Source organism: Dermacentor albipictus, unplaced genomic scaffold (genome assembly GCF_038994185.2).
Source record: "Dermacentor albipictus isolate Rhodes 1998 colony unplaced genomic scaffold, USDA_Dalb.pri_finalv2 scaffold_13, whole genome shotgun sequence".
NCBI lineage: Eukaryota > Metazoa > Arthropoda > Arachnida > Ixodida > Ixodidae > Dermacentor > Dermacentor albipictus.
Window position 1 is genome coordinate 785,166 of NW_027225567.1, and position 12,512 is coordinate 797,677.

Here is a 12,512-nt window from a genome sequence, read left to right on the forward strand (position 1 = left end):
CCACAGCGGTAGGGATGGTCGTGCTGCAGGTGTGAAGTTTGACGGTAAACTTCCATGGTTGGTAGCAATAATTCTGCTAAACGCTGAAAGAGGTAGAGCGGCAGGAAGGGAGGCGAGATGATGCGATGAAAGTCGGGCGAAGTGCCTGATGTGCATCCTTAAAGAGCCAACATGAATATACGTATTGATGGAGTGGTCATGCGCGATGGCCATTGTGGCTGCCGTTGATGCACACCTGGGAAGGCCTAGACAAATTCGCAGAGCTTGAGCTTGTACAGAATGGAAGGCTCGGAGGTTGATCTTACCGGTCCTACCTAGTACAGGTAAGCTGTCGCGTAGGAGAGCCAGGAACAGTGCGTTATAGAGTTGGAACATTGCACTCACAGACGCACCCCATGAGTTTCCTGCAAGAAATATGAGCGTGTCTGTTATCATCACTAGTTTCCTTTTAGGTAAGGGACGTGAGGACTCCAGGAGAGGTCTCGATCTATTATCACTCCTAGAAAGCGGTGCGTTTTCTCGTAGGCAATATGCTGTCCAATAATTCTAACAACGTATGGTCTGATTGCTTTGCGCGTGAAAGTGACCATAGAGCACTTCTCGGAGGACACCTTCAAACCCCGTGCTCGAAGATAGCTTGATGTTAGCGTGGCCGCTTTTTGGAGTCTGGCGCGCACCTCTGGACGCGTCGCTCTTGATGACCAAATGCTTATATCGTCTGCATATATCGGCACATGGATGAATAGTGGAAGGGTATGAACCAGGTCAATAAGCACGAGGTTAAATATAGTGGGGCTCAAGACTGCGCCTTGTGGTACTCCACGGTAGCTGTTGTGTTGTGATGATGCACCATCCTCTGTTTGCACAAAGAATGACCTGTCCTTCAAGTAGCTGAATATTCATTAAAACACAAGTCAACCTAGGCCGACATCGCCCAAGGCGTCCAGGATGGCTCAATGTGTTACGTTGTCATAAGCGCCTTTAACGTCCAGAAACATCACCGCTGACAGGCTCCTTAGGCTTTTTTCGTGCTGAACAGACGAGACAAGATCTATGAGGTTGTCTACAGAAGAGCGTCTGCGCCGAAAGCCTGCCATAGCGTCAGGATATCTTGTAGTGTTCTAGATACCACTCTAGATGTGTCAGCACTATCCTCTCCATCCCCTTACCTAGACAACTAGCCAGAGCAATGGGACGATTAGGCGCCACGTCTAGGGGTGATTTACCTGGTTTGAGCAGAGGCACAAGGCGGCTGGACTTCCATGCAGCTGGAACCACTCCTTCACCCCATGAATTAATGTACACATCTAGAATAGCATGCCGGGCTGTTTCACCAAGGTAGCCAAGAACTTCGTATGTCACCCCATCTGGCCCAGGCGATGAGGAACGTCTACACGCTGCCAACGCCGCTTGTAACTCCTCGATGGAAGACAGATTGTGCAGACGAGGATCCCGCGAGATTGGAACGTCAAGGGGGTCACGTACGGTGAATGAGGATGGTAGACCAGCAACCCTTAAACAGAAATCCTCCGCTACCTCGATCTCTCGGTGACATTGATAGAGAGCCAGGCATTTGAAGGGATGGCGTTGTCGTAGTGATGTTCGAAGACAGCGCACCATTCTTCATATATGTGATACGGGTTTATGTGGTTTAAGGGAATCACAAAACGTCTTCCACCTTAGAGACTGCAAGGAGTTGATGCGATGCTGGATCTTCTTCTGTATGTGTCTCGCCTCCCTTAGACCGTAGATGGACTTGGTGCGCCTGCACCTTCGTTCCGCGTGACGGCGAATTCTGCTCAGAAATCGGACAGTTTAGGAAGAGGGCTAAATTCTCTTGTGGCTTCTCGAACAGGGTTGTTTATGAGCTCCTCGATGTTGCCAGGTGGGCAGTGTTGATCTTTTGGTAATTCTTCTCCATGAGCAATGCGTATTTATGCCAGTCGATAATGCACAGATTAGATAACCGTTGGACCATTAGGGTGACAGAATGGGTACCAAGAGATGCGAAGCGGCAGTAGAGAACGGCAGAAGACTAGGTGGTGCGTCGAAATTAAGAAATTTGCGGGTGCTAGTTGGAATCGATTGACGCACGACAGGCGTAATTGGAGATCGCAGGGTGAGGCCTTCGTCCTGCCGTGGACATAAAATAGGATGATGATGATTGTGATTATTATTAATATTATTATTATTATTAGTAGTAGTAGTAGTAGCAGTAGTAGTAGTAGCAGTGGTATTAGTAATATTATTGTAATGATGATGTGTCGATCATGGTGTCGGCTGGTTCCAATCTGGAACAACATCAGCTTCAGGTTATAACGGCTGCGCCAAAAATGTAAGGAAATAAGAGTAAGACGGGGGTCTGTTTTGTCCGCCATTTTAATCAACGTCCTCTTATTCTGCACCCCAAGTGTCGGTCGTCGTCTTCCTTATCTTCATGGAGGTTCCGCTTCAGGCACTTCACAATATATATATATATATATATATATATATATATATATATATTGTCACGCGGTGGTGACGTTGAATAACACAGTAGCAATACTGTGAACGACAAAACTAACTTTTATTGGGGCGAACATGTGCCCACAAAACAGGCTACACTTACAGCACAATGATAGCGGCGAACACGCTCGGCGATCGTCGAAAATCTGATCAGCGGGTCAAGCGCGTCGGCTTTTATACAGCAATCATCGAATGATCCAGATTAAATGTTGGGACCCGCATGCCTTCTAAAATGTTCTACACCATTCTTGTCAAGCGATGAAACCAGATAACACAACGTTCGGCGACAACAGGCAGCGGATAGAAGCATCGATAACTTTCCAGAAACTTCGGATACATGTAGGCGCGTCCCGCGCTGTGCGATAACATTTGTTCGGCGGCAAAACTTGTCGCCCGATGAAGACAAGTACACGTGTCAATACCCCCCTCTTAAAAAGCATCGACCCGATGCTGCAAACAAATGAAAGTAATAAGTAAGCACTCATAGCAAAGAAAAAAGCAAAATAAGGAAAGTTCGTTAGCGTCCGTAAAATGGTTTAAGACGCACCACGTGGACCACTTCAGGTCGTGCGCGACGTCGCTGTGAATGCGAAATGCCGTCTGGCACGACCTCATAGTCCAGTGCGCCAATACGTCGGATGAACTTGTAGGGTCCGAAATAGCGTCGCAATAGTTTCTCACTCAGTCCCCGTCGGCGTATCGGGGTCCATACCCAAACACGGTCGCCGGGCTGCCCAAACACGGGCGTCGTCGGAGGTTGTAGTGTCGGCTGTCGGTCCTCTGCTGGTTCTTGATTCGCAGGTGGGCGAGCTGACGGGCTTCTTCGGCGCGCTGGAGATAGGTAGCGACGTCAAGATTCTCTTCGTCCGTTACGTGCGGCAGCATGGCGTCGAGCGTCGTCGTCGGGTTCCTGCCGTAAACCAACTTGAATGGCGTGATCTGTGTTGTTTCTTGCACCGCCGTGTTGTAAGCGAATGTTATGTACGGCAGGACGGCATCCCAGGTCTTGTGTTCGACGTCGACGTACATTGCCAGCATGTCCGCGAGGGTCTTATTCAGCCGCTCCGTAAGACCATTCGTCTGCGGGTGGTAGGCAGTTGTCCTCCTGTGCCTTGTCTGACTGTATTGCAGAATGGCTTGGGTGAGCTCCGCTGTAAAGGCCGTCCCTCTGTCGGTGATGAGGACTTCTGGGGCGCCATGTCGCAGCAAGATGTTTTCGACAAAGAATTTCGCTACTTCGGCGGCGCTACCTTTCGGCAGTGCTTTAGTTTCAGCGAAGCGGGTGAGGTAGTCCGTCGCCGCGACGATCCACTTATTTCCGGTTGTTGACGTCGGAAAGAGTCCCAACAAGTCCATCCCGATCTGCTGGTATGGTCGGCAAGGAGGCTCGATTGGCTGCAGTAATCCGGCTGGTCTTGTCAGTGGTGTCTGGCGTCGCTGACAGTCTCGGCATGTTCTGACATAACGGGCGACGTCGGCGGTCAGGCGCGGCCAATAATACCTTTCCTGTATCCTCGACAGCGCCCGAGAGAATCCAAGGTGCCCAGCGGTTGGATCGTCGTGTAGGGCGTGCAATACTTCTGGACGCAGTCCTGACGGGACAATAAGAAGGTAGTTGGCGCGCACTGGTGAGAAGTTCTTCTTTACGTGTAGGTTGTTTTGAAGCGAGAACCCGCCGTGGTAGCTCAGTGGCTATGGTGTTGGGCTGCTGAGCACGAGGTCGCGGGATCGAATCCCGGCCCCGGCGGCCGCATTTCGATGGAGGCGAAATGCGAAAACACCCGTGTACTTAGATTTAGGTGCACGTTAAAGAACCCCAGGTGGTCGAAATTTCTGGAGTCCCCCACTACGGCGTGCCTCATAATCAGAAAGTGGTTTTGGCACGTAAAACCCCATAATTTAATTTTTTGAAGCGAGAACGAAGATAATCCTCGCTTAAATGCCCTAGGGACAACTTCGGTGTGCCCTTCCAAATACTCGCTGAGGTTTTTCAACTCCGAGTCTGCTCGCTGCTGTTCAGCGAAGTCTTCTGCGCTTAAAATACCGAGGAAGGCGTCGTCATCTTGCGGCGGCGAGTCAATGGGGGCGCGTGATACGCAATCGGCAACAGATTGTTTTCGTCCGGACTTATCGGTTACAGTGATATCATATTCTTGCAGTCTTAGGCTCCACCGCGCCAGCCGTCCTGAAGAATCCTTTAAATTCGCTAGCCAACAAAAAGCGTGATGGTCGCTGACGACTTTGAATGGTCTGTCATATAGGTACGGGCGAAATTTCGCTGTAGCCCAAACGATGGCGAGACATTCCTTTTCGGTTGTAGAATATTTGCCTTCCGCTTTTGACAACGACCGGCTAGCGTAAGCTATCACGTGTTCATGACCATCTTTTCTCTGGACTAGCACGGCACCGAGGCCTAGGGTGCTCGCGTCAGTGTGGATTTCGGTATCGGCGTGCTCATCGAAGTGCGCAAGTACGGGCGGCGACTGCATGCGTCATTTGAGTTCTTGAAATGCCTCGGCCTGCGCCGTTTCCCACTTGAACTCGACGTCAGATTTATGGTATCTTCGACTGGTCGCCTGTATGCCCCGAAGCAGAGTCGGGTAGATCGGGCGTTTCCCGAGCTCAAGGGCAGAGGACAAGCGCGCAAGCCGAACGTGCGACTCACTCACGGAGGAGGAAATTGCCGATGCGAAACCACGTGACTACTGCCAACGTCCGATGATTCGCCTATCCAAAGCTCCCGGCGCTGCAGTGGCCTAGGTTGGGGCGCCATGTCGCATGCAGTGGCCTAGGTTGCCAAGGTTACGGTGGGCCGTCGCCAACAGCAGCGACGCGGCGCTGCGATGACGTTTCAATCTCGATGACTGCTCCAACGACAGGGCTCGGAGCGCCTCAGAGCGCTCCAAGATGGAGGAGAGCAATCGAGAAGAACCAGCCGAAGGCAGGGCGCGCACCCTCTTTCAACCAGCCGAAGACAACGCCGCTCGCGAGAGCGCTCTAGAGCGCTCAGAAACGACCAGCCGAAGATAGCATTAGTTAGCTGTGTCAGCGGCTCAGCGATGCGTGAAAAGTCCTTGACAAATCGCCTGTAGTAGGCACACATGCCAAGAAATCTACGCACTGCCTTCTTGTCGATGGGCTGCGGGAACTTTGCAATGGCAGCTGTCTTCTGTGGGTCGGGGCGAACTCCAGACTTGCTGATGACGTGGCCTAGGAATAGAAGCTCATCGTAAGCGAAGCGGCACTTTTCTGGCTTCAGAGTGAGCCCTGATGACTTGATGGCCTCTAGTACTGTCGCAAGCCGCCTAAGGTGATCGTCGCGATTTTCGGCGAAGACGACGACGTCATCCAAGTAAACAAGACAGGTCTGCCACTTCAATCCTGCTAACACCGTGTCCATGACGCGCTGGAATGTTGCAGGTGCCGAGCAGAGTCCGAATGGCATGACCTTGAACTCGTAGAGGCCGTCTGGCGTGATGAAAACGGTTTTTTCGCGATCACTTTCGTCGACTTCTATTTGCCAATAGCCAGACTTGAGATCCATCGACGAGAAGTATTTTGCGTTGCAGAGCCGATCTAATGCGTCGTCTATCCGTGGTAGGGGGTATACATCCTTCTTTGTGATTTTGTTCAGTCGACGATAATCGACGCAGAAACGTAAGGTGCCATCCTTTTTCTTCATCAAGACAACAGGGGATGCCCACGGGCTTTTCGACGGCTGGAGGATGTCGTCGCGCAGCATCTCGTCGACTTGTTGTTTTATAGCTTCACGTTCTCGCGGCGAAACTCGGTAAGGGCTCTGGCGGAGTGGCCGAGCGCTTTCCTCGGTTATTATGCGATGCTTGGTGACTGCATGGTGTTTGTCGAATCCTCGAAGACGTCGAAAAGGAGCCTTTGTATCGTTGGAGCAGACTTTTGAGCTGCTGTTGCTTAATCACGGAGAGACTTCGGTTAATAACGTAGTCTGGTTCGGGAACCATGGTCCTCGGGGTAGATGCGGCGGAATCCGAGAGGACAAACGCATTACTTGTTTCCAGAATTTCTTCGATGTACGCGATCGTCGTGCCCTTGTTAATGTGCTTGAACTCCTGCCTGAAGTTTGTCAGCACCACTTCAGTTTTCCCTCCATGCAGTCGAGCGATCCCTCTTGCGACGCAAATTTCACGGTCTAGCAGTAGACGTTGGTCACCCTCGATGACGCCTTCTACGTCGGCAGGTGTTTTGGTGCCTACGGAAATGACAATGCTGTAGCGGGGCGGGATGCTGACTTGACTTTCGAGCACATTTAAGGCACGGTGACTACTAGAGCTCTCCGGTGGTATTGCTCGATCTTCCGACAGCGTTATGGACTTCGACTTCAGGTCAATGATTGCGCCGTGTTGGTTCAGGAAGTCCATGCCGAGAATGACGTCTCGCGAACATTGTTGCAGGATAACGAAGGTGGCAGGGTAAGTCCGGTCATGAACGGTAATTATTGCCGTGCAGATTCCAGTTGGCGTAATGAGGTGTCCTCCAGCGGTCCGAATTCGGGGACCCTCCCATGCAGTCTTAACCTTCTTTAACTGGGCGGCGATGTGTCCACTCATTACAGAGTAATCGGCCCCTGTGTCGACTAAGGCAGTGACTGCGTGGCCGTCTAGAAGTACGTCGAGGTCGGTGGTTCTTTGTCTGGCGTTGCAGTTGGGTCTTGGCGTCGGATCACGGCTGCGTCGTGTTGAACTGAAGCTAGAACGTTGCGTCGTCAAGTCGTCTTTCGTCGGTGTAGTCTTGGCTTCGCGACTTCTTCGGGACGGCGGCGTGTCGTCATTAGGTCGTCGAGATGGTTTCTTCGTCGTGTTCGTCGACGGCGGAGAATCTTCGTCAGTTCGACGAACAACAACCGCACCTCCATTGGTTGCTGCTTTTAGTTTTCCGGATATGGGCTCGCAGAGCGGCCCCGGGCTGGGCCGGTGTATGGTCGGCGCTGCGGCGACAGGTAGCGGCCTGGTGACGGCGAACGGGACGGTCGTCGAGGGCCCCATTGAGTAGTGGCGAGGTAGTCGGCGATGTCACGTGGGCGCTCTCCAAGCTTTGGACGCGGCGCGTTGACGGCGAACCCTCTCAGTCCCATGTCGCGGTATGGGCATCGGCGATACACATGGCCGGCTTCTCCGCAGTGATAGCAGAGCGGCCGGTGGCCGGGGGCTCGCCAAATGTCTGTCTTTCTCGGGTAGTTGCACTGGGCGACGGGTGGGCGTGATGGCGGCGGCGGCGGTGGTCCTGGCGCCCTGGTCCTGGGCCCTGGCGCGGTCGTGGAGGGGGACCTTGACGGCGGGCGACGGCGGCGTAGGTCATCGCTTCTGGCTGGGGCTGCGATGATTGTGGTTGTAACTCGGGAACTCCGAGCGATCGCTGAACTTCTTCTTTCACGATGTCGGCGATCGAAGCCACTTGGGGCTGCGACGAAGGCAGGACCTTGCGCAGTTCTTCGCGCACAATGGCCCTGATGGTCTCCTGAAGGTCGCCGGAATCCAGTCCTTGGATGGCGTACTGCGGCGTGAGCCCCTGGCGGTTATATTGCCGGGTGCGCATCTCCAGAGTTTTCTCGGTCGTCGATGCCTCTGCAGAAAACTCAGCTACGGTCTTCGGCGGAAGACGAATAAGTCCTGCGGAAAGTACTTGCTTGACGCCTCGCATCAGGAAGCGGACTTTTTTCTCCTCTGACATTTCCGGGTCGGCGTGCCGGAAAAGACGGGCCATCTCCTCCGTGAAGATCGCGATCGTCTCGTTTGGCAGCTGCACTCTGGTTTCTAGTAGTGCTTGGGCTCGCTCTTTTCGTAAGACGCTTGTAAACGTTTGTAAGAAGCCGCTTCGGAACAGGTCCCATGTCGTTAAAGTGGCTTCTCGATTCTCGAACCAGGTCCTGGCGGCGTCTTCCAGTGCGAAATAGACATGCCGCAGCTTGTCGTCGCTGTCCCAACTGTTAAACGTAGCGACCCTCTCATACGTCTCGAGCCAGGTTTCCGGGTCCTCGAATGTCGATCCGCGGAACGTCGGAGGGCCCCTGGGCTGCTGCAGCACGATGGGGGACGCTGGGGCTGCCATTGGGGTTGCCTTGTCCACAATCTTTTTGGTCTTCTCAGGTAGAAGTCCATGCTCCGGGGGCAGTCCTTGCAGTCGGCGGCTAGCACGCTGGTCTTAGGCGACGTTGGTTTTGTCGTCGAGCTTCGGGCTAGGATCCCGGCTTTGCGGGGGCGTTCGGTACATGAACGCACAAGCACCTCCACCAGATGTCACGTGGAAGTGACGTTGAATAACACAGTAGCAATACTGTGAACGACAAAACTAACTTTTATTGGGCGAACCTGTGCCCACAAAACAGACTACACTTATAGCACAACGATAGCGGCGAACACGCTCGGCGATCGTCGAAAATCTGATTAGCGGGTCAAGCGCGTCGGCTTTTATACAGCAATCATCGAATGTTCCAGATTAAACGTTGGGACCCGCATGCCTTCTAAAATGTCCTACACCATTCTTGTCAAGTGATGAAAACAGATAACACAACGTTCGGCGACAAAAGACAGTGGATAGAAGCATCGATAACTTTCCAGAAACTTCGGATACATGCAGGCGCGTCCCGCGCTGTGCGATAACATTTGTTCGGCGGCAAAACTTGTCGCCCGATAAAGACAAGTACACGTGTCGATATATATATATATATATATATATATATATATATATATATATATATATTTGGCACATACCCAGTGACCCAAGTGGGCTATAAGCGGTCAGCGTAACATACAAACTACAAAATGGGAAGAAGAGCCAAAGAAAGCTCGCGCTTTGATACAGCTTGTTTTGCCGTTGAAACAATCTAGCATAACATCGGGGACAATGCTTGCGAAGTGTGCCTAAAGAATAAAATGCCTGAGAAATAAGGACACGTATAGCATTAGGAAAAACCGTTAACGTCTGCTGTAAGAGCGCCAATAATTTCTGGGTTTCTGTTTTATGTTTGCTTTAACTCACTGGACGAGTTCGCAAATTGCAGCACGCTTTACTGCTCTGCGAGATGTATTTCATCTATTATACGTCCACTCGAATCGCAAAGAGAGAGACAGAAAGTAAGATTCACATAGAGAAACGCAAAGAATTCGGCCTGGGCTTGTGCCTTTCAATGGACTTATATGCGCTGGGGAAGGAGAAGAGGACGAGGAGGATGATCAGAACAATAGGGATACGAGGATGTTGGTTGTTAATGAAGCAGCATATGTAAAGCCTTCAAGTACAGTCCAAGTCAATTATGTGAAGCATCGTAGCTACTTTTATTGCAGCCCACGTCGAGTGGGGCTAACGATCCGCTTTTTAAAGGAGGCAATCGAATTCTCGATAACAATTGTCGACCCGTGTCACTCACATCAATAATTTGCATTTTTGAGCACAAAATGTCAAAACACAATCTGGGCCATACTGACCAAAATCGCGCCCTCTATCAACGCCAACATGGATTCAGACGCGGTCTGTCTACCACATGAGAGCTCATAGAAACTTTCCACAATTTCGCAAAACCTGAAGATGAAAAGAAAGAGATGATTCGATATGCTTAGGCTTTGCAAAAACATTTGATAAAGTGTCCCGCTACAAATTATTTTGAAATAATTTTTAGTAGGAATTAATGGAACCATACTCAACTGGTTACATACGACTGACCCACCATGATAGGTAGTGAACATGGATGGATATACGTCGTGTACATTCGAAGTAAAAAAATTGGAGGACGCTTAAGCTTCGCCTTCAAGAGTGGGACTCGACAGCGTTCCCGTCGACCCGCCAAGGGGTATAAGACAATGCGCTACGGCACAGCGATCACTTACGATGCGCCCCGCATCGGACTTAGCGCCCACCTATCACGCGGTGAGCGTCGAGCAACGCAGCGTGCGGCGCGGCAACGAAACGTGCGCCTGAGCGAACAGAACGAACCAAAGAACTCGGTGTCTCGGAGGGGAAACGATCTACGCCAGCCAAACGTCGTGATCGGTACGGGCAGAGAGATAGATAGTAATCTAAAGAAAGGAACGGCGCTTGCAACCGGAAGCACGGCGAAGCGTCGTCAGGGGAGAGGGAGTCCCGCGACGCGCCTGGCAGCGGTCCCAATGCGCGCGCGGCGCGCCTCCTGTCGGGGCAGCGCCGTACATTGAGAGGAGGGGGTCTTCTGTGTTTGCCGCAAGATGGCTCTGTGTGTGCGGAAAGCGCAGAAGAAATGCAGCGGAAACGCACTTCGCAACTCGTGTAATTGTGACTTCTGTACGTTACATGTTCATAATTACCGATATACACCGCAGTATACCTTTCCACGGCTCGTTTCGAAGGCAACACCGCTTTCACTAGAGGCGCGTTTGCACCGCTTGGAAGCATCGAACTCGTGGCTGAGTGGTAGCGTCTCCGTCTCACACTCCGGAGACCCTGGTTCGATTCCCACCGGGCCAATCTTGGAAGTTGCTTTTTATTTATGAAGCACCTGCCGTGATTTATCGCTCACGGTCAACGCCGCAAACGCCGACGCCGACACCGACGCCGACGACACCGGCTTTTCTGCGACACGTGCTCCTTAACGCTATCGCGTTAATATATTCTGGAGTTCCTCAAGGATCCGTGCTGGATGCATTATTACTCTTGTTATATATTAATGATACATCCACGATTAAAGAACCTGCAGCGTAAGATTCGTGCTGATGACTGCCTTATTTACCTTCATGTTGCTGGAGAGGAACGTTAGCTTGCAATTAATAAATGTGTACAGAATTGCAGCATATAGTATGATAAATGGAAGGAACATGCTAGGCAATTCTGTTAATTCCCCCTATATTCACGTGAAGCAAAATGCTTTTTGTACTGCATATAGGCAACCACTCCTTGATGAATACATGCAGGTTTACGTACTTAAGAACTACAAGAGAAGTCGAAGTTTCGCCCGATAGGCGAAGCACCGATTGCGATAGCAAATTAGTAGATAGGTATACGAAGTAAGGATAGTAGCTTTATCGGCCATATAAACACTCGCTTACTAACTAAATTAACTATGATATAATATGTAAGCGCGATTGAACGAGGTCGTAGAAAGAAACAGACACATGGAGACAGCGCGGTCTCTACGTTCTCGTTCACTCGCATTTACACATTCTATCATGAATTCAAACCAACTAGCCCACCAACGAGTGTTAACTAAATTAACAAGCATGGTCTCACGCGCGCACAAGTAACATGAACACATCTCGCTCTATGATCGCGGAAACTCGCTGTCACAATGCCGAAGGGAGGAATCGCGGCAGCAGCAGCGAGCGAATTGACTTTTGTGCATCTCTCACTTCAAGGCAAATGAAACGTGGAAAGCACAGCGGCACACGAAGCTACCGGCACTACACGCACTATTCAAACATCGCAGATCGCTTTTAAGATCAGGCCCGCACGCGCGCGCACTTTCGCAACGTCGCAGATCGCTTTCAAGATACGGGGCCCGCACGGCCGCGTCGTAAGCAGCAGTCGCCGAAAGAGAAAGTCCCCCCCCCCCTACCCCCGTGCCTCACGGGCGAGAGGAGGAGAGGGTGCGCTTCCGGCCCGCTTTCCTCGCTGGCTCACGCGAGACTGAGCCGCGTACACCGGCTCACCCTCGCAAGTTTTTACTCGCACATACAGCGTACGGCGCGCGGCGATGATTTTATCGCCCTTGGACTTTACACGGAACTTCACGGCGACGACGATGCCGACGGTAGAAATGCGCCTGGACTGTCCATATAATTGCTATCGCAAGAATAACACACAACTTGACCTCGAATGATCACATACACGTGTGTATGACTGCTCATCAAAAATTGTGCTTACTGAGGAAAAAGTGGCAGTATGCAACCCGCGATATCAAGCATATTGACACGTGTACTTCTTTATCTTTTCCGGGTGACCGCTTATCACCGCCTAACAAATGTTATCGCACAGCGCAGGACGCACCTACATTTATAGGAAGTTTC